At 43.9% G+C, this 22132-nt stretch overlaps 1 pseudogene; it reads right to left on the bottom strand.

The window, feature by feature from the left end:
* Positions 1–22132, bottom strand: part of LOC144608292 (solute carrier family 53 member 1-like) — a 48052-nt pseudogene that overhangs the window by 9587 nt on the left and 16333 nt on the right.

The following is a 22132-nucleotide window of genomic DNA, read 5'->3' as shown; positions in this document are numbered from 1 at the left end:
CCCAATCCGTGAGTAAGCCAGATGATGGATTATTAGAGTTTTACTGCAACTAGATCTCACCAGGATGGCAGCAGACTGATTTCACTTGCCTTTCTCCGTTGAGTATAGAGCTGCAAAGGTTACCATAATGAAAACCGTGGAGTATTTTCCAGCATTTGCTAAGTGCGGGAATGCTTCCCGGCTGTCCCTGTATCTCCGGAGGCACTGAGTGAATCTGATCCAGGGTGGAATACATTGGATAAAGCAGGTCATTCCATAGGAGTTACCACTGGTTATGAATTTATCTGTGCCAAAGAAAAAGAATGATGTGAGATGAGAAATGTAAATGACAATTGAAGGATGCTCATCATACATGTTAATGGACAATTGGTCTAATTTTGTTTTAAAGTTCTGAATGTTATGGATTTGAAGTATGAACTCTGAGCGTGTCTTGTATTCTCCCCTCCCCAATTTTTAGTGCTGCAGTATTTTGCTTTTAGATTGAAGGAAGACTCTCAAACGTTGGTCAGTAGTAATATTTATGCAACACTGCTGCTAGAAAAGACTCCACATGGCAGGAGGAAGCCCAACTTCTTCCATTCCAGCCTCCAGCAACACTGCACTCATTGAGCATCCATCGTCAGCATCCTGGGCTCAGAGCCTGAGCCTTAACAGCTAGGCACGGTAACACAACAAACTACAATATTCAGCCAAACATCCTGCTACAGGGTTTAGTTTGGAAATGCAGAGGAATGTTTGTGATTCCTCTGGATAGCAGGAATCGTAGCACTCCAGACTTGGATCCATTCTCCCGCCATCAAGACCCTGATTGTAGCCCTCAACCAATCCTGAGATTGCGATATACACCATCTGCAGGATTCCCTGGTACATTGGATGGATTCCTCCCTTGTGATTTCCAAGGACAAGATAATCTTGCTTGCAGGAACATCCAGGCTCCTTTCAATTGCACACAACATGGACCTTGTTCAAGGGTCACCCTTTGAATATCAATCGGTCATAATGTGGGAACTTGCACACCACAATAGGGCAATTTTAAAACCAAGGACAATGGTGGTTCGGGGAGTTCAGGAGAGATGATGCCGGTGTTTGTTCAACGTGAGATAACAAATGCAAAGCCCTGTGTATTGAGTCTTTTCGTCCCTGTTACCTCAGTAATACACTTGCCATGTGTGTGGTGTTGCAGATGACTGCAGTTCTGACATGATCTCTCACCTGCAGGTGGGCTCAGGAGACCCTCGTTACTCTCCCACTTCAACTCAAATCCATAGAAGCAGATCAAGTACCAGAGGTCCAGGAAGACTGGCCCCATGCTGTTGAGTTGATCAGCCAACCAGAAATCAGCAAAGCCCACTTTACGGAAGGGGGCCGTTGCTAAACGGGACTGTTTGCAAGGAAAACAAAGAGGGAAATGATTATTTCAAACCCATGTTTCTCACTCCCAAGACAAATGTTAAATTCTACCACATGGTTGCAACTTCCGAGAGGATCTTATACTCTAAGGTCCTTTATGAAATTAGTTTCCCTGTAGTCACTTGCATCAAACAAGATGATGTGATCAGGATGAACTTGTCGATGTTCCAAGATCAAGTTATTGAGGATAAAGGAGAATCAGCGTCGTGGCTGGATCATGCAATTGTTTACCCAGGGAGAGTCACGGCTTGATAATGAGACAATTTTCATTGAATTATCCAAATTTAATTAACAAATTCCCATCCCCTCTTTCATGTGCCCAGCCCTACCCTGGTATTCATGCATTTCTCCCATGAAACTGTCCCTCTTCCAGCATCTCCCGCCCCCTTCCACCTTTATCACTCCTGGCTTCACATTTCTTTCCTCTTCTCTTTATCTGATGCCTTTTTGTCTCCTTTTCACTTCTAGCCTTTGTCCACCTATCTGCCTATCAACCACCCCTCCTCCCACCTAAATCCACCTATCACTCGCCTAGCTTTGCCTCGCTCTCACCTCATTTCCAGCTTTCTGCCCCCCCCCCCCTTCTCCCCCTGCAATCAGTCTCAAGAAGGGCCCGACCCAAAACATTGCCTTGCCATTTCCTCCACAGATGCTGCCTGACCTGCTGAGTTGGATCAGCAATTTGTCTTGTTTTTCAGAAGTACTTTATTGGCTCAGAAGGATTGCTCCACAGCCACTGAAGGCCGTACGTGTCTGCATGCTTTCCCCAACTAGCCATGTCTGCTGGTGCACTTACCAGAACTTTCAATAACCAGATGCGGGACTTGTAGTAGAAGGTTTTGGTTGGGTTCACGAGAAGTAGCACCATGAAACCATACAGGACCAAGGGACTGACTGACATTGGAGTGTGGATGTAAGCACTGAAAAGGCAGGCGAGTAGACTCAAGCACCAGAGAACGCCCAGGAAACCTGCCAACTGAAAGAGAGATGGTGACAAGTCGTCAGTATGAGGGCTTATTCTAGAGAGGACATGCTGTCAGAATCAGGGCTATTCCCATGCCAGTAAGTTCCCGGGCAGTGGTGGTTTGGTGGGAGGGATGTACTTTCAAATCTTTTTGTGGGATATAGATTTTGTTCTTTAAACTCCTTAATTAATACAAATCAGATGTTTTCTGGCTACCTTCAACATAGTCCAACACACTGATGTGGAACTGGAATCCTGTTTACTCTGGACCAGCTATGGAGAGCTTCCTTCCCTTAATAAGAATCTCACACTCTGAAGAAGGGTAAACCTGAAATATCATGTCCTTTCCCTCCACAGATGCTGCCTGACCCGCTGAGTTACTCCAGCACTTTGTGTTTTGTTCAAGATTCCTGCGTCTGCAGTTCCTTGTGCTGCTCCACATCAAATTCTCCTCAAAGTATAGCAACTTTGAATAAGTTCTCTCTCCAGGAATGCTGTGGAACCCTTTCTCAATGCTGAGACTGAAGAAGGTTCTGACCCGAAACGTCACCTGTTCATTCCCTCCACAGATGCAGCCTGACCTGTTGTGTTCTTCCAGCACTTTGTGTTTTGCCATAAATTCATGGTGACTTACAAATTGTTATTTTTGACTTTATTAACACCGACTCTCATCTCAAGCTGTCTAATTAGTTTCAAGCAAGGATGACATGCCGAAATGGTGCACAAAATGCTAGTTTCCCAGCTAATTAGTCTGGTGTTGAAACTGTTTTCACATCATGAAAGGAATTTCTCCACCTCTTCACCAAAGGAACACCACCACTTCTTCTGAACCTACATTGGGGAGTATTATTGAGCGCCTTAGCTTTGAGCTTTAATTTACTGTATCCATCTACACCTCTACCCAACTCCTGTCACCTGACTCCTGACTCAATCGCTTCTGTACTCTGAACTTGTTTCACTATCGTTGAGATGCAACACTCCATCGGACTTACCTCAAACAAATCCTGATGGGAGAGGTGATTCCTGGGATCAAGTTCAAAGATCAAGCAATGGTTTACTCCTGCCTTTCTCCAGCCATAGATGTTAATTCCCAAGAGGAAGACAAACTCAATCATAATGAAGCCCCCTCTGTAAGCCCGCAGGAGGGGCCACACGCTGGCTTTCTGGGATAAATGGAGACCTAGAGGAAAACAAGCAGCAATGTAATCGGTTAGAGTTTGCTCTGCAGATGCTGCCTGACCTGCTGAGCTCCCCCAGCACTTTGTAATTTGCTCAAGATTCCAGCATCTGTGGTTCCTTGTGTTTCTCATCTTTTCTCTTCCATCTTCAACATTCTTGCAGCCAATGAACAAAAGTGATGAAAGGAAACAGCCAAGTTTTAGTTAAAAAAATCCCCATCTCATTTTCCTCCCAGTAAGCGAGGAAAATGTTTGTGGTCCCATCAACACGACGAGTCTTCACTTCCTGAAGCCTAGACGTCAATGCTGGAGGTTTGGCAACCCTGCACCCCAATGTCCACATATTCCTCAGTATGAAGGGGCCATGGGCATTGGCTTGTCCATGTGATTCATCTATTCACATTCTGATTACCTGGGAGTGGGCTTAGTGGTGATTGGTACATGAATAAGGGCAAACTGACCGATCATTGGGAGAAATCTACGGGCTTATGGGATGAAACCTTCTCAAGCCCATCCATCTCTAGTTAGCAATCTTCATAATTCGCCAAGGTAATGCCTGTTCTCCTTAAATTACTGTCTGAAGCAAGTGACGAGAATAAACAGGCAAGTTGCCGGGAAGTTGAGGCATTTCGTGCCATTTTTCCTATAAATATTTAACTTGGTGAAAGTATTTCTGCAAAGGATACCACCAGAGAAAGCTAATAACTGAGTACACTCCCTTTCTCAACTGTTGATCCTGAGATCAAGTGAATAACATTATCTGCAGTTTTAGGAAAATTTAGGTTACTCTGTTAGAAAATGGGCCTGTGATCATTCCCGCCTCTTTATCTTCATTACACTTTTGGAAGTCAGAGTTGTGCTGACCTGTGTTACTGGAGCTCCTGTCTGCTCTGGTCACTTGATCTGCATGCACCATTGAATGATTCATGTCAGCCTGTCAGTAGTGTTGTTTACAAATATCCCTGGAATACACAATGAGACCCGTGCTCTTTTTCCCGGTTGGTTGATGCTAAGTGCTCACCTTTGATGATTATCAGCACAGATAATGCCACAATGAGTCCACACTGCACTCCCACCCGAAAGGTGGTCCATACAGGGGCAGGCTGAGGGGACACAATGCAAGACATTAGCAGGGGAGACTGGAAAAGTACTTCAACCATTTATGTAATTCTTTCATCCATTAATAATGTCGTCAAGCAACACGTGCACACACCTCAAACTGCATTTCCTCCACTGAGATTAATATACAATAATATACGTGCACTGATCTCATCTGCTTCTTGGGTGTTTTTGCAGGCTTGATGACATCCACTCAACTTTGGAGGGTTTTATATAGTCATTCAGCCTGAAACGGGCCCTTTATAATTTAAAAAAAATGTTTTTGAAGTGTCTTTTAAATGTTGTTATTGTACCTGCCTCAACTACTTCCTCTGACAGCTCGTTCCTTAGACCCACCATCCTCTGAGTGGAACAAGTTGCCCCAAGTTCCTATTGCTGCCATCTTGCCCCTCTCATGTTAAATCTACCTCCTTTGGTCCTTGATTCCCCTGGAAAAGGACTCTGTGCATTCACCCTATCTATTCCCTTCATGATTGTATACACCCCTTGAAGATCGTGGCCCTGGGGTGGGCAGAGCCATTCCATGGCTGGGGCAGGATGTGCAGGCGAGCAATTAGGTGAAGCTGCCACCATTTACGCAGAGGTTCCTGATGCATGGCAACCGTACTCTCCTTAGAATCCCATTGTTCCTTATCCACTCTCAGCAGTCATGGGCCAGAGGTGCCAAGAGTCAGTGGGATGGTGTTAGGAGCTTTGAGCACACCTGGAATCTCTTCCTTTGACAGGGTGTCTGGTGTTGGACGTATGAATGGCTTGCCCTGTCCAATGCAGCGACTGAGGGCCAAAGGGCCTCCCTCTGTGCTTGAGATGCTGCCTTCTGAGTGTAGAATGATGTTGATTTCCTCATCTTTCCAGTGAATTTGGAGATTTTGCAGATGCAGCAGTGGAGGTATTGTCCTGGTCAGGATAGGCTGTCCAGATTACAGAAGCATTTTGGAGGATGCTTGATATTGAGAATGTTATTCAGGTCTGATATCTTTATCTTTGAATACTCTTCCTCGATCGACTAAAGGTTTTCCTGAATCGCTGAAGAAGTCAATGATGTCTGCCTTCGCCCAAAAGAGCTGCTGAAGTGATCCATGTTTTGTAAACTTGTATTGCCACAATGCAGTGTCGTGTAGGGGGGGGGGGGGGGGAGGGTTGGTAGAGGATATTTTGTCTTGTGGATGTTGAGAGTAGGCCCATCTACTCGTTCTTCAATGAAAGATTAGACGATGGCTTGAGACTCAGTCTCCAACTGGGTGCAAATGCAAGGGAAAGCTGCAGAGTGCAGCGCACCTAACCTTGGCTGTGGAGTGCAGTAACCTTCAGTTGACCAGATTGCATTACATATGAAAATTAGCTCCACTCCCATGAGGATGTGATGGAACAGTACAGTGTGATGAATTGTGCCAATGAGTTGGTCTTGCTTCACTCAGATTTTTTTCTCAGCTGTAGACCCATTCGTTAGTTTCATGGCATGCATGCAACCACAAAATAGTTTTGGAAACAAATGTGAAGAAAGTGTTTCATTATCCCTCCTGATGGATTGAGTCATTGGCTTTGACCTCATCAGCTTTGAGGTCAAACAAGGCCACATACTGCTGCTAGTGTAGCTAGACACAAAATGCTGGAGTAACTCAGCGGGTCAGGCAGCATCTCTGGAGAGAAGGAATGGGTGACGTTTTGGGTCGAGACCCTTCTTCAGACTGCCCATGTAGGTCCCTGCATTTTGTGATGGAAGATCATAATTATCGTGCTTCTGGATGGACAAAATCCATGCTGCAATTTGGAAACAGCTTGTATTCTCCCCACCATTGAGAGCATCTACATGAGACACTGCCTCAAGAAGGTGGCATCTATCTTCAAGGATCCCACCATCTGGACGATGTTCTCTTCCCGCTGCTACCATTTGGCAAGAGGTTCAGAAGCCTGAATCTCCCACCATCAGGTTCAGGAACAGCTACTTTTCTTTTCGGCATTAGGTTTTTGAACTGACCTGCACAACTCTAATCCTACCTCAGCAACAGAAAACTAGAGATCACCTCTCGCACTACCTTGGACTTGCTTTCTAATTATGTTTTGTGCTAATTCCTTACATTTTTCACACTTTTTTTTTCCTTTTCACTGTCTTACAGAATTGGTGCAATTTATATATAATTTGTTTGTGTTGTCTGAGTCTGCTTGTAATACTGCTGCAAACAAGATTCTCATTGTATCTGTACCTCACTGTAATTGTGCATATGACAATAAACTTGACACTAATATACATTCTTTGACCGCACCCCTCCATGTAAGCACAAATAAGATCACTAGCGCACACTCTCAGACACATGCACACACATAGAACACAAAACCTTATTCACCAATGCTTAAGCAAGCAATGTTAGTAAGACATGCAAAGCGTACATTCACTGTTATTCAAATGCATGCAACACAATGACTGGATTGTCATTACATTACATGTATCTGCTCACATCTGTGTGCACACTTGCTCCAATACATCAATGATTGTATGACTGACCTGTGCCGTTCCTAGTGGTGGAACCCGAAGCCTCTTCATTGCCCGTGCTCTGTCCCCTCCTGCCAGCTGATTGGTATAGAGTGACTGTGTGGAACAATTTTGCATCCTCAGTACAACAAAGTCTTTACTCTGGTAACGTATTATCATTTCTACTTTTGTATCTGTGCTTTCTGATGCTGGTTTATGGCCCAGATTATGGAACTGGAGCTCCAAGGTTCTGTCACGAGAAGAGCTACCAGCAGTGCCCTGCACCGTTACATTCTGTGGAGCGATCAGCATGCATGAATTGTTCCCACAACTGCCATGCTGGCGTCTCTGTCTGGTATCATTGGATCAGGACAGGGTGGGTTTCTCCTGTGCTCCTCGGTAGCTGCCTCTCAGTTTTGCACGTAATAAAATCAAAGAAAGGTTTCTTGCCCAAAATCGGGTGAAGTCTGCCTTAAGAAGATGGCTGCCAGGTTATCCATAAATAACCTTCTCCTTTGCCCCTCTGTTGCATTCTGTAAATACTCTACGTCCACCAGTGCATGGCAAGGCAATGTCCATGGATACCACCCCCCCCTCCCCCGCACACCCACTTGTATGCTGCATTCTGTCAATACTCTGCTATATTCACCTGTAACTGTCCTCAAGGTGTACTATAATCTGAGCAGCTACCTCTCTGACTATGCTAGCACACTGCACTCCTTATAAATACCTCTCACCCCCTCGCGACATGTTTCACTATGTAAATACCATTGCGCCTGCCAATACCCTCTCATTCTCCCTTCAGTGCTTGTAAAAGACCCTGCCCATGTCCCATATTTCCCTTCACCCCTCTTTTTTTTCCCCTGTCCCTTTCCACTCATATTCCTTCCAGTTTAACATTTCATTCATCCTCTCCTTATCAGGAATCCTTTTGCCTCCTTTTCACTTCTGGCCTTTGTCACTTATTCCACCTATCTGCCTGTCCCCCCTCCCTTCACCTATATCCCCCTATCACTTGCCATGCTTTTTCCCACCCCCACATCTCCCTCTCTTCACCCATATCCACCTATCACTTGCCAGGCTTTGCCCCACCCCCACATCTCTTTACCAGCTCCCCCCCCCCCAACCCAGCTTGAAGAAAGGTCCAGACCCGAATCATTACCTGCCCATTCATTCCACAGATGCTGCCTAACCTGCAGAGTTCCTCCAGCACTTTGTATTTTGTTCTAGATTCCAGCTTCTGCAGTCTCCACTTTAAATATCAGGGTATTTTTAAAAAGTTGTGCACAATTGCTATTTTAGTCTATAACTTTCCACAACTTTAAAAGGCAAAGGTTTCCAAGCACAAAGCTCGAGATTCCTTACATCTTCAGTTCATTGCGTCTCTGACGCAATCTTTTGGTCAGATCTCATCCTGGGGATCCGTCGCACCTCCCAGTGCTATAGCTACAAGCACAGTGGTGAGAACTCCTGTAAAAGCCTGCAGCAGTCTAAACCAATCCTAGGTGGATGCATGACTGCGCTTCCTTGCCTGGTAGCCCTGGAGAGAGACCAGGGATATCATATCTGCCTCTGAGCAAGCGAGAAAGGACCCCTTCAGTCCCGCCCGCACTTACCTCCACCTCGCTTATTAGCTGGTCTATCTTCCTGCTGGTGTACACTGTCGAGCTCTCCACCAGGGCTGCCTGCCAGCCCGCCCCCTTCGATGCGTTGAACATCTTATCATATTTCTTCAAAATTTTGGAAAAACCAGTGAGGTTGAGATTCTGGAAGAGAAGTAGAAGCTGCTTTGTCATGAGATGAACATCTCTTGAGATGTTGGACAGGTGGGGAGGTGGAAAGAATGCAATTGGCCAGAACTTGGAAAGAGTGAGTTCAAGTGTGTTGTTCCTGGCATACGCATTGGCTGATGCATTCAGAGGGTAATCGTCAACTCCACAGTGCAAGAGAACTGCATTCGATCCTAACCCCGTTTGCTGTTGGTGTGAAGTTTGCATGCTCTCTCTGTGGCTGCCTGGGTTTCCCCCTCTCATCCCAAGGTCATGTGAGTTTGTAGGTTAATTGGCCTCTGTAAATTACCCCTAGTGTGTTGGATGAGAAAGTGGGATAACATAGAACCAGAGCGTAATGGTGAGTGTGGACTCAGTGGACTGAAGGGCCAGTTTCCGTGCTGTATCTTTCAATTCAATTCAACGCACAGAGTCTCAAACCATAAGAGCAAGCTGGTCCTGTCCCTCATCATCCTCATTATTCTTAAAACCTTAATCATTGGTTAAATTCACTGCAGAAAGTTATGGTTATTGATGGGCTACTGGTTAACAAAGAATCAATCAAATCCATGGTTATTAATTCAAAAGATGAGCTCTGATTGGCAAAGGCGCTGGGTGGAGTCCAGAAGGGTGTTGAGGTTGACATAATAACACCATTTAAAATACATTTGGACAAGTACATGAATAGGAAAGGATACGGGACAAATGTGGGCAAACGGGACTCGCTTAGATGGGGTATCTTGGTCAGCATGGATGAGTTTGGCCAAAGCACAAGTTTTTGTGCTGTATAACTATACCCCTGGTGTGTAGCTGAGGAGGAGAATCTGAAAGTGGGCAGGGGGGAGTTGATGGGAATGTGGAGAGAATAAAACAACATAGGGTGAGTGGAAGTAGGTGGTGGGTGGTTGGCATAGTCTCATTGGGTTGGAGAGTCTCTTTATGGTACATCACTATGACGATGCTTTGGACTACATGCCAGGGTGAAGCAATGTGAAGAGCCACAATGTTGTAATTGTTGACATCCGTATTCAGGGCTGTATTTCCTGACCCTGCACTGATCCTTCTTTCCACACCCTCCCCCCTTTTTGCCACCTCTCTCCTCCGAGCGCTGATGCAGGATAGGACACATTGTCACATTATCCCAGAAGGGTGACTGATGACCATGGAAGGGCATGGTGATGAAAAGATAAATAAAGGCAAGGACAAAATTGGTCTGCACTGCTCCATGAAAATAAATCATCACTAAAGAAATCTCCTCTGATCCTCCCTCTGACTATGGCAATTTCTCAATGTTAGGAATGTTACTCTGCTGGAGCTCATGATTGCTCTGCCAGTCAATCGGATCGGGGTTTGACCTCATTTTTAACCTTTGATCGATATTCCCTTGTGTACCTGGCGAGCTCAGTTTGGTCTGCAGCATCCACAGCATTTTGAGGGGGCAGGAGCGACAATGAGAGACGTGTTGCCTCTTTGTCAACCTGAACACAACCCAAACCACTCCATAGCTGATGAAGAGATTTGACTTTTAATGTATGGTCACTCCAAGGTAAAAACATGCAGTAAGACATATAATCATCGACGAGGTGTATGCAGAACAAGGAATTTCACTGTATCTAGGTACATGTGACAATAAAGTATCATTGTCATCATCTAAAGTATCATTGAGGTGAGAATAAATATTGTAATGAGAATGTTTTAAGACCAAATATTGGATGCAGTGTTTTCTACTCACATGTGCATTGGTTTTTCATGTGCAACTCTGAGGGCAGAACAGGGTTGGATATACTTAACAACTTATCCAGCAGACAATACCTCCAACAGTGTTGCACATGATCAGCATGTGCCGAGAGTTCGTGGACATACAATTCTATGTATTGGCCTTGAACACACAGCCTCCTGCTCCAGTGGTGGCCGTGATACCACCGACCATTCGGAGACTTTCTCTTTGACCCATGTTTAACATGGTGCATTAAATTTCACTTTTCCGCTCCGATGTCAAGGCAATGTTAGTAATGCCTTCTGCCAAGAGAAGGCATATGATTTGCTTGCCTTCATCGATCAGGGTATTGGTTATAAGAGTTAGGAAGTTGTGATGCAGCTCGTTAGGACTTTCTTTAGGCAGTATACGGAGTTTTGTGTGCAGTTTCATCACTAGAAGGATGTGGAGGCATGGGAAAGGGTGCAGAAGAGGTTTACCAGGATGCTGCCTGGATTAGATGGCATTAGCTACAAGAAGAGGTTAGACAAACCTGGATTGTTTTTTTTCTATGGAAAGCCACTGGTTCAGTGGAGTCTTAATAGAAGTATATCAAATTATAAATGGCATAGACAGGATAGATAGTCAGAACCTTTTTCCCCAAGGTGGAAATGTGAAAGACTAAAGGGCATCGTTTTAAGAAGAGAAGGGCAACATTTTAAATTTAGAGATACAACGCAGAAACAGGCCCTTCGGCCCACCGGGTCCGCGCCGCCCAGCGATCCCCGCACACTAACACTATCCTACACCCACTAGGGACAATTTTTACATTTGCCCAGCCAATTAACCTACATACCTGCACGTCTTTGGAGTGTGGGAGGAAACCGAAGATCTCAGAGAAAACCCACGCAGGTCACGGGGAGAACATACAAACTCCGTACAGTACAGCACCCGTAGTCAGGATCGAACCTGAGTCTCCAGCGCTGCATTCGCTGTAAGGCAGCAACTCTACCGCTGCGCCACCGTGCCGCCACATGTGGTGGGAACACTGTCAGGGGTGATGGAGCCAGATCCGATAGTGGCCTTGTAAGAGGCTTTTAGCCTCTTTTAGATATGCACATGAATGTGCAGGGAATGGAGGTATATGGATCATGTACAGGCAGAGGAGATTATTTAACTTTGTATCATGTTCGGCACAGATATTGTGGGCTGAGGTGCTTGTTCCTGTGCTGTACTAAGTTCTATGTTCAAAGTCTCTGGTACGTCCTGTCCACTCACCACCTGAACATTTCTATAATGACATTAAGGGGCATTTTAATTTGTTTCCACTGGATCCCATCCGTCAGAGTGGGTGATGAATTTTGATGGGCTGAAACAGCCTTCACATACCTGGTAATTCTGCAGTAGGACAAGACTAAGGTAGAGTTCACTGAAAGCCAGTTTCAGGCCACACATGGTCTTGTGTCGTGCCCGGTGCCTGTGTGGTTTAAGAAGGATGCTCCTCCAGTGCCCCGTTGATCTTGCATCGATCACTCTCTGGGCATCAAATACTGCTTGAAGTTCAATCTGTAGTGTTGCTAATTTTCTTTGCGCTTCTGCAAGTTTCTCTGAAGATGTAGAAAGGCAAGATGTATTTAATTAAGCTGTAATGCGCGAGTTCAGAATTATTCTTATTAATGTATAGTGTGAGTCAGTGAGTAAAAGGTGTAAATAATTCACCATGGAATATTGGGAACAAAACATGATTAATAACTTTGCAAGATTGCTTGGGTTGTTTGTTATGGATCAATAGACCTGGTACCTGCAACTTGTTCAGGAGACTGGACATAAAACTCCCTTCGAAGATAGACGAAGATAAATCAGCGGGACAGGCAGCATCTCTGGAGAGAAGGAATGGGTGACGTTTTGGGTCAAGACCCTTCTTCAGACTGTTTTTAACTTCATCAAAGTTCTTCATCGTTGATTTGCTATCTGCCCCAAATCTTTAACCCTCCAAGTGCAAAGTCTGGGAGAGTACCATTTATAAAAAGAGAAGTGAAAAGACCATAGGGTCAAATAGTGAATCAGATTTGGTCTAGTTAGACCTATTGAAATGAACTGATCGCCCAGTAGCTAAATGCAATACATTTGTCTCTCGATGTTATAGTTGTGGATTTTGGCTCCGGGCTCTGTTTTGTTTAACACGGTACAATTCTCAGAGCTGGAGGTTCCCTCAGCCATGGAGAACACAAGAAAAAACAGTAGAAGTTAATCGTTTGGATGTATTTTCTATTTGGTGAAATCATGTCTGATTTGATCTCAGCCTCAACTCCATCTCCCCACACCAACCTGACTTGCATAAATTCCAATTGATTGCAAAGTAATCTGTCCCTCCGACTGCCTCATTTTCACAACACAGACAAAGAATATAACAAATGAAATAAAATCATGAATTTACCTGCATAAAATGTATTTATTTTGGTTAATTCTTTCTCACTTATCTGAAAGAATTGTTCTTCCAGTGACGCGTAATATCGTTGAATAACTGCAGGTTCTGAAGCTGTGGAGATAAACACAGAAAATTTGTCAAAGGAAATTGGGTAAAATCAAAGCATTATAAAACTTCTATGTTGAGAATTTTACCTGCATCAATAATCTGTGACATCACACATCTTGAATCAAAGGGCAAAATGGGACATGTTTGTCAGCATGGATTTGGGACATTAACTGTTTCTTTTTCAACAGATGATGTCTGACCTGTTGAGTGTTTTCAGTATTTTGTGGGGGTTTTTTTCTGTTTTTTCCTTTTGTTCTCTCCTTATAATGGGATTGATAGCATTCCCTGGGACACCAACTACACTTCAGCCTGTTTTTCTAGGCTAGTTTGGAAAGGCTTTATTTGTGGAAAGTTATTGATCCCATGTCTTCCTATTAACCAAGAGTATCATCCAACTCTACCGTGTTATCTTTATCTATCAGTTAGAAATGACTCCAATTTCTTGCCCACGTTTCTTCAGTTACTTTGCAGAACTGGATATAGAAGTCTTTGTCTATTTCACTGGGATGACGCTGTTCCAAGTGTACTCTGCCCAAGTCTACTCTGCCCAACTGATCAAACCTATTAATTGAAAATTACAGCATGGAAACAGGCCCTTTGGCCCACCGAGTCCATACCGGCAATGTTTCACCCATTGAAGGGCCTTTTCTTGGTTTAGCAGAAGTTATAGCAAATGAGCCATATTGAGAGGAAGTTTAACATCTCTTGCTTTTATATTTATTTCCTGGGTTTATATATGCTTTGACATTAGTTAAAAATCAATTGTCCACGTGAGTATCTGGTGGTCAGTCTACCTGCTTCCTTAGTGATTTGGTTGTCCGAATTTTTTCAATTTTTATCCCTGAGAATATTGTGGCTTAACATACAAGTTTTCCCTCAATTTTCTGTGGCCTTCTAAATCATAATTAATCTTTAAGTTCATGAGCTCCAAAATATTATCTTAATATGTTGCAAGGGCATTCCTTCAGTGGACTATTTCACAATTCTATTAACTGAATTCTAATTTTATTTAAAATAATAATTTTATAAGATTTTACTTCCTTCATCGCAACTGTCTAATTTCTTTATGAAACCTCTTTGTGCTTAAATCAACCAGGAAGTAGAGGTGGATAGATCATACAGAGAACATAAAACAGTACAGCACAGGAACAGGTCCTTTAGCCCACAATGTCCGTGCTGAACATGATGCCAAAATAAACTAATTTCTGCCTGCACGTGTTCCATATCCTTCTATTCCTATCTAAAGGCCTCTTAAAAGCCAGCCCTGCCACTATAAAGCACACACACATTCCTTTGGTGGGATAGACTTCTTACAATTGAAGACCACCATGGGGGATGGAAGAAGAACGTTATTTACAAAATTGTCGCAATAGATTTTGTTTGAAAGCACATAAGCACGTATGGTGAAGAATGCAAAGTAACAGTGGTGTTACACTGTGGCATACTTAAATCCAAACCAATAACTTAAGCAGGTGGGGGACTGCCACCAGAGAAAAGGTCAATACAAGTTGTCATCTTCGTGCGCAAGCCAAACATCTGAGAAAGAGACTCCATCTCCCATCAGTTGTTAGCCTCTGCTTTGTGGGTGATCCCTGATCTCTGGCACTGGAAGCTGTGGATCCAATACCCATTTGTTGACCCTTGTGCACAATATATGAAGATTAAAACAATAAAACATGAGGAATTACTGCATTGTTGGAGGTGCAATTTTTAAGTTTTCAGTTAAGTTTAAGTTTTCTAACCATCTGTTAGATCTGCCTTCCCGGGTGCACGTAAATTATTCCATAGCACTTTTTGGGAAGAGCTGAGGAATTTTATCCTGCATCCTGGCAAATATTTATCTCTTAACTAACATTATTAATACAGATGTCATATCCATTATTCCTTTGCTGTTTTGGAGATTTTCCCTTGTGCCAATTGGTTCCTCAAGTGCCTACATTAGCAAAGGCCCAACCCGTTTCTCCCGCTAATACCCGCGCTCACCTCACCTCACATGACTTGTCCTTGCCCTCAACACCAACCCTTTGGATTTTTCTCCCCCACTTTCTACAAATCAAATCACTTGCTTGGGCCTTAGCTACACCTTGTCTGTTTTGTTGGCTATGTGGAACAATCCTTGTTTCAAGCCGATCCCGGCACAAACCCACCCTCGAGCTTTCTCCTCTGCATCAGCAGCTGCATTGGTGCTGCTTCCTGCACTCATGCAGAACTAGTCATCTCCTCCACCTACTTCCCTCATCTCCTCCACCTACTTCCCTCAAATTCACCTGGCTGATCTCTGACTCTCCTTTATCTTGATCTCTCTGCCTCCATCTCAGATGAGAAAATTGCCACTGACATCTCTTCTGTAAGAGCACCAAGAGACATTGGTATCTCGACTATACCTCCTCCCACCCTGCCTCCTTTAAGAACACCATCCCTTTTTCACAATTCCACCACCTTTTCTTAAGATAAGACCTGACCTCCCATCTCTGGAAACAATGCTATCCTTTGCCATAGTTGATGGAGCTCCACACATATTTTCTCCGTTTCCTAAGATAGACACAAAAAACTGGAGTAACTCAGCAGGTCAGGCAGCATCTCTGGAGAGAAGGAATGGGTGACATTTCGGGTAGAGACCCTACTTCAGGCTATTCATTTCCATTTCCTACACATTTATTCTGAGCCCCAAACCCCTTCCCTCTCTTCACAGACAGAACACCAGAAGGGCAAGTGCTGGAGGAACTCAGCAAGAGTGCTGGAGAATTGCAAGTTATTTTAATTTCCATTTTCCCCCCTATTCTAGTTTCCCCTGAAATCTCTGAGAACTATCTTCTGAACATAGCTTTACATTTTGGCATCACCGTCAAGGCCGCAGTCAAGTGTTTAATTGTTATACGTACTGACAATGGAACAATAACATTCTGTTTTTACTGCAACTTATCAGGCCCGTTAACACAGATAAATATATAACAATCAGTTGTATAATAAATTAACTAAAGGGATTTTATTCCTCTGTAAAACTAGTTATTATAAACTGGCTTTACAGAGGAAAAGCTATTAAAACACTCAACAAATAATCAATCAGACGTTGCATGTAAAACAGGAGCCAGGATTTTGGTGTTCTTCATGGATTTTCCCTGCTGATTTCTTCCCATCTGTCCCTCCCTGTAGAAATACAGAGGCGGATCAGCTACAGGTTGGGATGTAAGAACAAAGGAACAGGTATGTTGGAATGAAGCTGTCTGTCACATCCAGAGGAGAGAGCTCTGTTCATGAGGTGCACTGCACAGGCAAGTGCCCCTGGTTAATTAATAGATGAGGATTTCACAACCAACCATGTTAATTAAGGGATAAATATTTAACCTGATTTAATTACTTTTCAGGATTTGTTTCTGGGGGGATTGAACTGCCTTTTTTTGCCACACAGACATTTAGAATTCTCTTTATTCATAGAAGCAACAGGTATCTGTGAGAATTCAGCTGGAGATCTGCCGCTGACCATTCTCCCAGAGTGCGTGAGTGGTCGGGAATTGTTCTGCTTTCTGTATCTTTTTGGAGCCATTGTATTTTTGCCCCATGTTGTGTTCTGCCCACAGCCAAGTAACTTCTCACAAACTAATTCAGGATGGGTTTCAGGAGCAGTCGACAACTAACCATACTCCCCCTCCCATTCCCAGTCTGACCTTTCTGTCATGGGCCTCCTCCAGTGCCATAGTGAGGCCCACCGGAAATTGGAGAAACAGCACCTCATATTTCGCCTGGGCAGCTTGCAGCCCAGTGGTATGAACATTCACTTCTCCAAATTTAGATAGTTCCTCTGTCCCTCTCTTCCCCTCCCCCTTCCCAGATCTCCCTCTATCTTCCTGTCTCCACCTATATCCTTCCTTTGTCCCTCCCCCCTGACATCAGTCTGAAGAAGGGTCTCGACCCGAAACGTCACCCATTCCTTCTCTCCTGAGATGCTGCCTGACCTGCTGAGTTACTCCAGCATTTTGTGAATAAATACCTTCGATTTGTACCAACATCTGCAGTTATTTTCTTATACTCCCGTGATTGTGATTGTCAGCAAGATGGTATTCTATAATGGCTCCATCCACTTCCTCCGCTGATCACACTCACCTCTCCTTTTGCCAGATTTTGCACAACAGCAACAACAACAACTGATGTTTGTTTTATGAATTCCCTTTAATGTGGCTGAACAATTCAAGATGGTGCACAGGACTGATATTAATTAAACGTTGACTTTGGATTATGAAAGGAGAAAAACGAAAAGCTTGCTCAAGGAGATGGCTTTTTAACAGCAATGTAAAGGTGGGAAGAGATACAGAATGGCATTGTGGACAATGGTGGAGAGATTTTAACCTGTGATGAGGCCCGCATTAAAGGAATACCGTTCCCATGGAAGGTCATATGGCAGGAGGGTATCAAGTTGTCTTGGTGATCTACGTACTCCTCTGCTAAGTTTCAAATCTCTGGTCCAACCCATCATCAATCCCATCTGTCCCCATCTGTCCCCATCTTCACACCGTCAGCCAACTTTACCCTTTGGAGGGATGTGGGCAGGACAAGATTGGTTCCAACAAGTAACTCTGATCTCTGCTGTAATTAAATCTCTTTTGCAACTTCCAAAGCCTTGAGATTTTTCCTTCAGTGTGAAGCTTCGAATTGAACATTATAAGTTACTGGTTATGTTTCGTTATGCTTTAACCTCCTCCCTTAGAATCCTATTTATTATTTGAGGCCGCTCCATCTGACTGTTCTTTACCCATGTCATCTCAATTCCGACTTAATCATCCATTAAACCATAGGTTCCCTTTCTACTGACACCATCAAAGGCTCTCTCTCTTCCTTTCAGAACTTCCATTAAGCTTTTGGTCACCCACCCAAGTACCCCTTCTCTGTCTTGTTGCCAAATGTAATCTTAGATTAATGAAACTCTTCTGGTGCTTTTTCTCATGTTAAAGGTGCTGTACAATTTAAAGTTGTGGTGATTGTACTTGCCCTTGTAACCTTCATTACAGGCCTAAACGTGCTGGAGTAACTCAGACGCCAAGCAGCATCTGTGGAGAACACAGATAGATGACTTTTTGGGTCGAGACAAAGGAACAAAGGACAACCATCTGCCTGTCAAACCCCCCTCCCCCTCCCTCGCCTGTGTCAATTTATTACCTGACATGCTTTGTCCTGCCTCTTCCCTTTTCCAGCTTTCTTCTCCCCCCCACCCCCATATTCACAACCTTAAACGTCACCTATCCATGTTCTCCAGAGATATTGCCTCAGCTGCTGAGTTCCTCCAGCACTTTGTTTCTACCTTCATTACAGGGCTGTTAGTCCCTGGGAAAAGTGGCGGTGGTGACTCCAATTGCAAAGGCAGGGGTTGAGCAACAGATCCATTGTTCAACCCCCTAAAGTGGAGCATTGTCTTTAACCAGACAACTATTTGTTTCATGATAAATAAATACTGACAGCACAAATAAAACCTTGCCTCTTATTAATAATACAACAGGAAATCGATCCCCGCACAACCATCAATGCTTGAGTCAGTGCCAAGGTTAAACTCTGTTGCTAACTCCAGGATGTACAATGCACAGAGAACACTGGTGAATAATGACAAAGAGCAACCTCTCGTTTGGCATCGTGACGTGCACTACCACCACAATGTGGGGCAAACGGCTGAGGTGGGATGAGGTGCCATTGTTACTCCGTGCAGTCGAACAGCTGGGGTTTAAAGCCTGCCTCTGGTCTCCATGGAGACACGTGCCCGAAAGCATCTGCGTGCTATCAGGTGTACGGTGGTGAAAGGAGTTGAAAGGAAAAGGATAGTCTGGTTTCATTTATATATATATATATATATACAGTGCTTTTACCAATCTCGGGTCAGCCTGAAGGTATTAATACCTAGAATGTGGATAATATGCAGCCGGCATGCACACAGCAAGTTCTCCAGAACACAACGTGCCCCAGATCGGATAATCCACTTAAATGAGGCAGATATGATTGCGGCGTTTAAAAGACTTTTAGATAGAGGCGTGGATATGGAGGCATGTGGATCACCTGTGGGCAGGACGAGATTGGTTTATTTTAACATCATGTTCGGCATAGTTATTGTGAGGCGAAGAGCCTGTTTCTGTGCTGTACCGCTAGTTCTATGATACATAGAACATTATAGCATGTTGGCAATGTTGAGTGGGAGATAAATGTTGGCCTGGATTTCAGGGGTACAACCTCTGGCCTTCTCTGAGATGGTGCTATCAGATCATTTGTGTTCACTTTGGAGGTAGGTTTAACAATGCATCCAAAGGAGGCACTTTGGGAAATACAGCTCTTCCTTGGCATTGAACTTGGAGCATCTGTGGAGATTTTTCTGAAACGGTCTCTGGAGCAGATTTAAATGCTCAACCCTCCAGAGAATACTGCCCTCTGAGTGACTGCCTAGGCTGACTTACAGGGGCCACCAAGTTGCCAGAGGTGTCCAGTGAGTTTTGGAAGGAACCCAGTGGGCAGTTTAATTTTGTTTTTAGTTTTAGAGATACAGCGTGGAAACAGACCTTTAGGCCCACCAAGTCAACACTGACCATCAATCACCCATTCACACTAGTACTACGTATCCCATTTATGCATCCACTACCTACACACTAAGAGTACTTTACAGAGACCAATTAACCTAAAAACTCGCATGTCTTTGGGATGTGGGAGAAAAGCAGAGCATCCAGAGGAAACCCAGGCGGTCACAGGGAGAATGTGCAGACTCCACATGGACAGCAGCTGAGGTCAGGATCGATCCCAGGACCCTAATGCTGTGAGGCAGCAACTCTACTATGCTGCAGTGTGGAAGGGATGTTGCTTCTGGTTACCAACTCTCCAGCAGACAACATCCTGGCTCACAAGAAGATCGATGTGTCCATAGACAAACAGGGGGATGATCTTTAAGATCTTTAATGGAATGAAAGAGGATTAAAATAATTTAAAAAAAGATATTTGAAATATCTGCAACAATTAATTTCTGCAGTAATGTGATAACATGTAGAAGTTGACCTCAATGCCAGAGGGGTGGCTTGGAGTAATTAATACTTAGAGTTTTGAACATTTACTTATTGGAATAGACAAGCCCTGGCCATGTCTGGCGAGTTAAGTGGAGGCGAGTTAAGTGAAGGTGAGTCACAGAGGTATAGTTATGTCGGGCCCTGCCAGGACCTTTAGTGCTGAGTTGATGGGTTTCTGTTCTAGTGAAGCTTTTAAAACTTGGAAATTAATGGGCAATCTGCTGATCAGTGTGTGTCATTTACAGTGAGTGGTTGTTGTTATTTTTAATGGGCTAAATCACGCATTGGAAGTATTTTTGTATGTTGACACATTGTTTATGTGCCTATCCAACCTCTCCCTATAACTCAAGCCCAGATAACATCCTGGTGTCAAATGTTACATCAAGGCGGCAGATTGATATTTATCATGCTTCACATGTCCGGGTAACTGACACCATTAACAGTCACAGCACAGTATAGGTAAGAATTCTGATTTGTGCTAGTCATACATATTGATGAGGTTACACTGCGAGAGGGCGCGTAAAAGATATGCAAGGATGGGAGAGCTCGAGTTATCAGGAAGGATTGGTTATGCTAGGACTGAGTGATGGCATGGTAGAGTTAGATTAAATTAAGTGAGACATGGATAGGATAGATAGCCAGAGTCCTCGTGGTATGGTTATCTAAAACTAGAGGGCATAGGTTTAAGATGAGAGGTCGAAGGATTAAAGGGGATCTAAGAGGTAATTTGTTTCATGGAGTAGTTGGTATCTGGAATAAAGTACCAGAGAAGGTGGCAGAGGAAGGGACAGCAACAACATTTAAGAGGCATCATGAGAGGTAGTTGAATGGGCAAGGCACACAGGATATGGAATGAATGCACCCAAGTGGGATTAGTATAGATGTGTATGATGGTCAGTGCAGATACAATGGACCAAGGGCCCATTTCTATACTGTACAACACTCCCAACACACCAGTGTACTGAAATGACACCTGCCATTATCTATCAACAGTGGCGAAACTGATATCAGTGTTACTAACCAATACCAATGTGTAAATACGAAAGTAGTTGTGAGCTAGTTTTGGTTATTGGTATTTATCTCACTGTCTAAATAGGACAGTGTTACGTATGGCAGTATAGCAATGAGATGATTCCAAGAAGCTTCCCAGTCACCAAACCAGATATTCAGACAGATAAATGACAAATAGGGGAAAGGCGAAAGAGAACGGTTCCTGCAGGAAGTGGGAGGGATCAAGAGGAGTTCAGTTGAGTTTATGGTGGTCTTCAGCACAGCGAAGGAAGAGCTACCAGTACCAATCAGAATCATATATGTTGAATAGTCTAGAACGGACTTGAGGAATCGTCCATGAGGCTTGGCCAATTTGAAAATGAAAAGTTTTAAATTAAGGTTTGGATGGATGAGAGGCAATGTCAGTCAGTGAGTGTGGGAGCAATAGAATGGTGCAATGGTTGGTGTTGGTAGCAAGATTATTGATAAGCTGGTGTGTGCATGTATGTATAAGGTGGGAAGGGAAGCCAGCCAGGAGAGCATTGGACCCATCTAGTGTGAAGAAAATACAGGCATGGATGAAAACTTCAACAGAGGAGGAGTAATGGCCCGAGGTGGATGTGGGTTGTCCTGGTAATGGAGTTAACCATGTGGTCAGAAACCCATTCAAGAGTCAATAAAAACACCAAAGTTAAGAACTAACATTTGTCTGAAGAACGGTCTCGACCCAAAACATCACCCATTCCTTCTCTCCAGAGATGCTGCCTGACCCACTGAGTTACTCCAGCATTTTGTGTCTACCTTCAATTTAAACCAGCATCTGCAGTTTTTTCGCTTAACATTTGTGCCATGCACTCTATAAAAAGGAAATCTGATTTATTCCTGTGTTACAAACTGATTAGGATTGCATTGTAGGGATACCAATGTTAGAAATTGGCATTCAGCACACTATAAACAACTGATGCCTTTATAATA

The sequence above is a fragment of the Rhinoraja longicauda genome, chromosome 31 (assembly GCF_053455715.1).
Source record: "Rhinoraja longicauda isolate Sanriku21f chromosome 31, sRhiLon1.1, whole genome shotgun sequence".
Lineage (NCBI taxonomy): Eukaryota > Metazoa > Chordata > Chondrichthyes > Rajiformes > Arhynchobatidae > Rhinoraja > Rhinoraja longicauda.
This window is presented reverse-complemented; position numbering and strand designations above follow the sequence as displayed.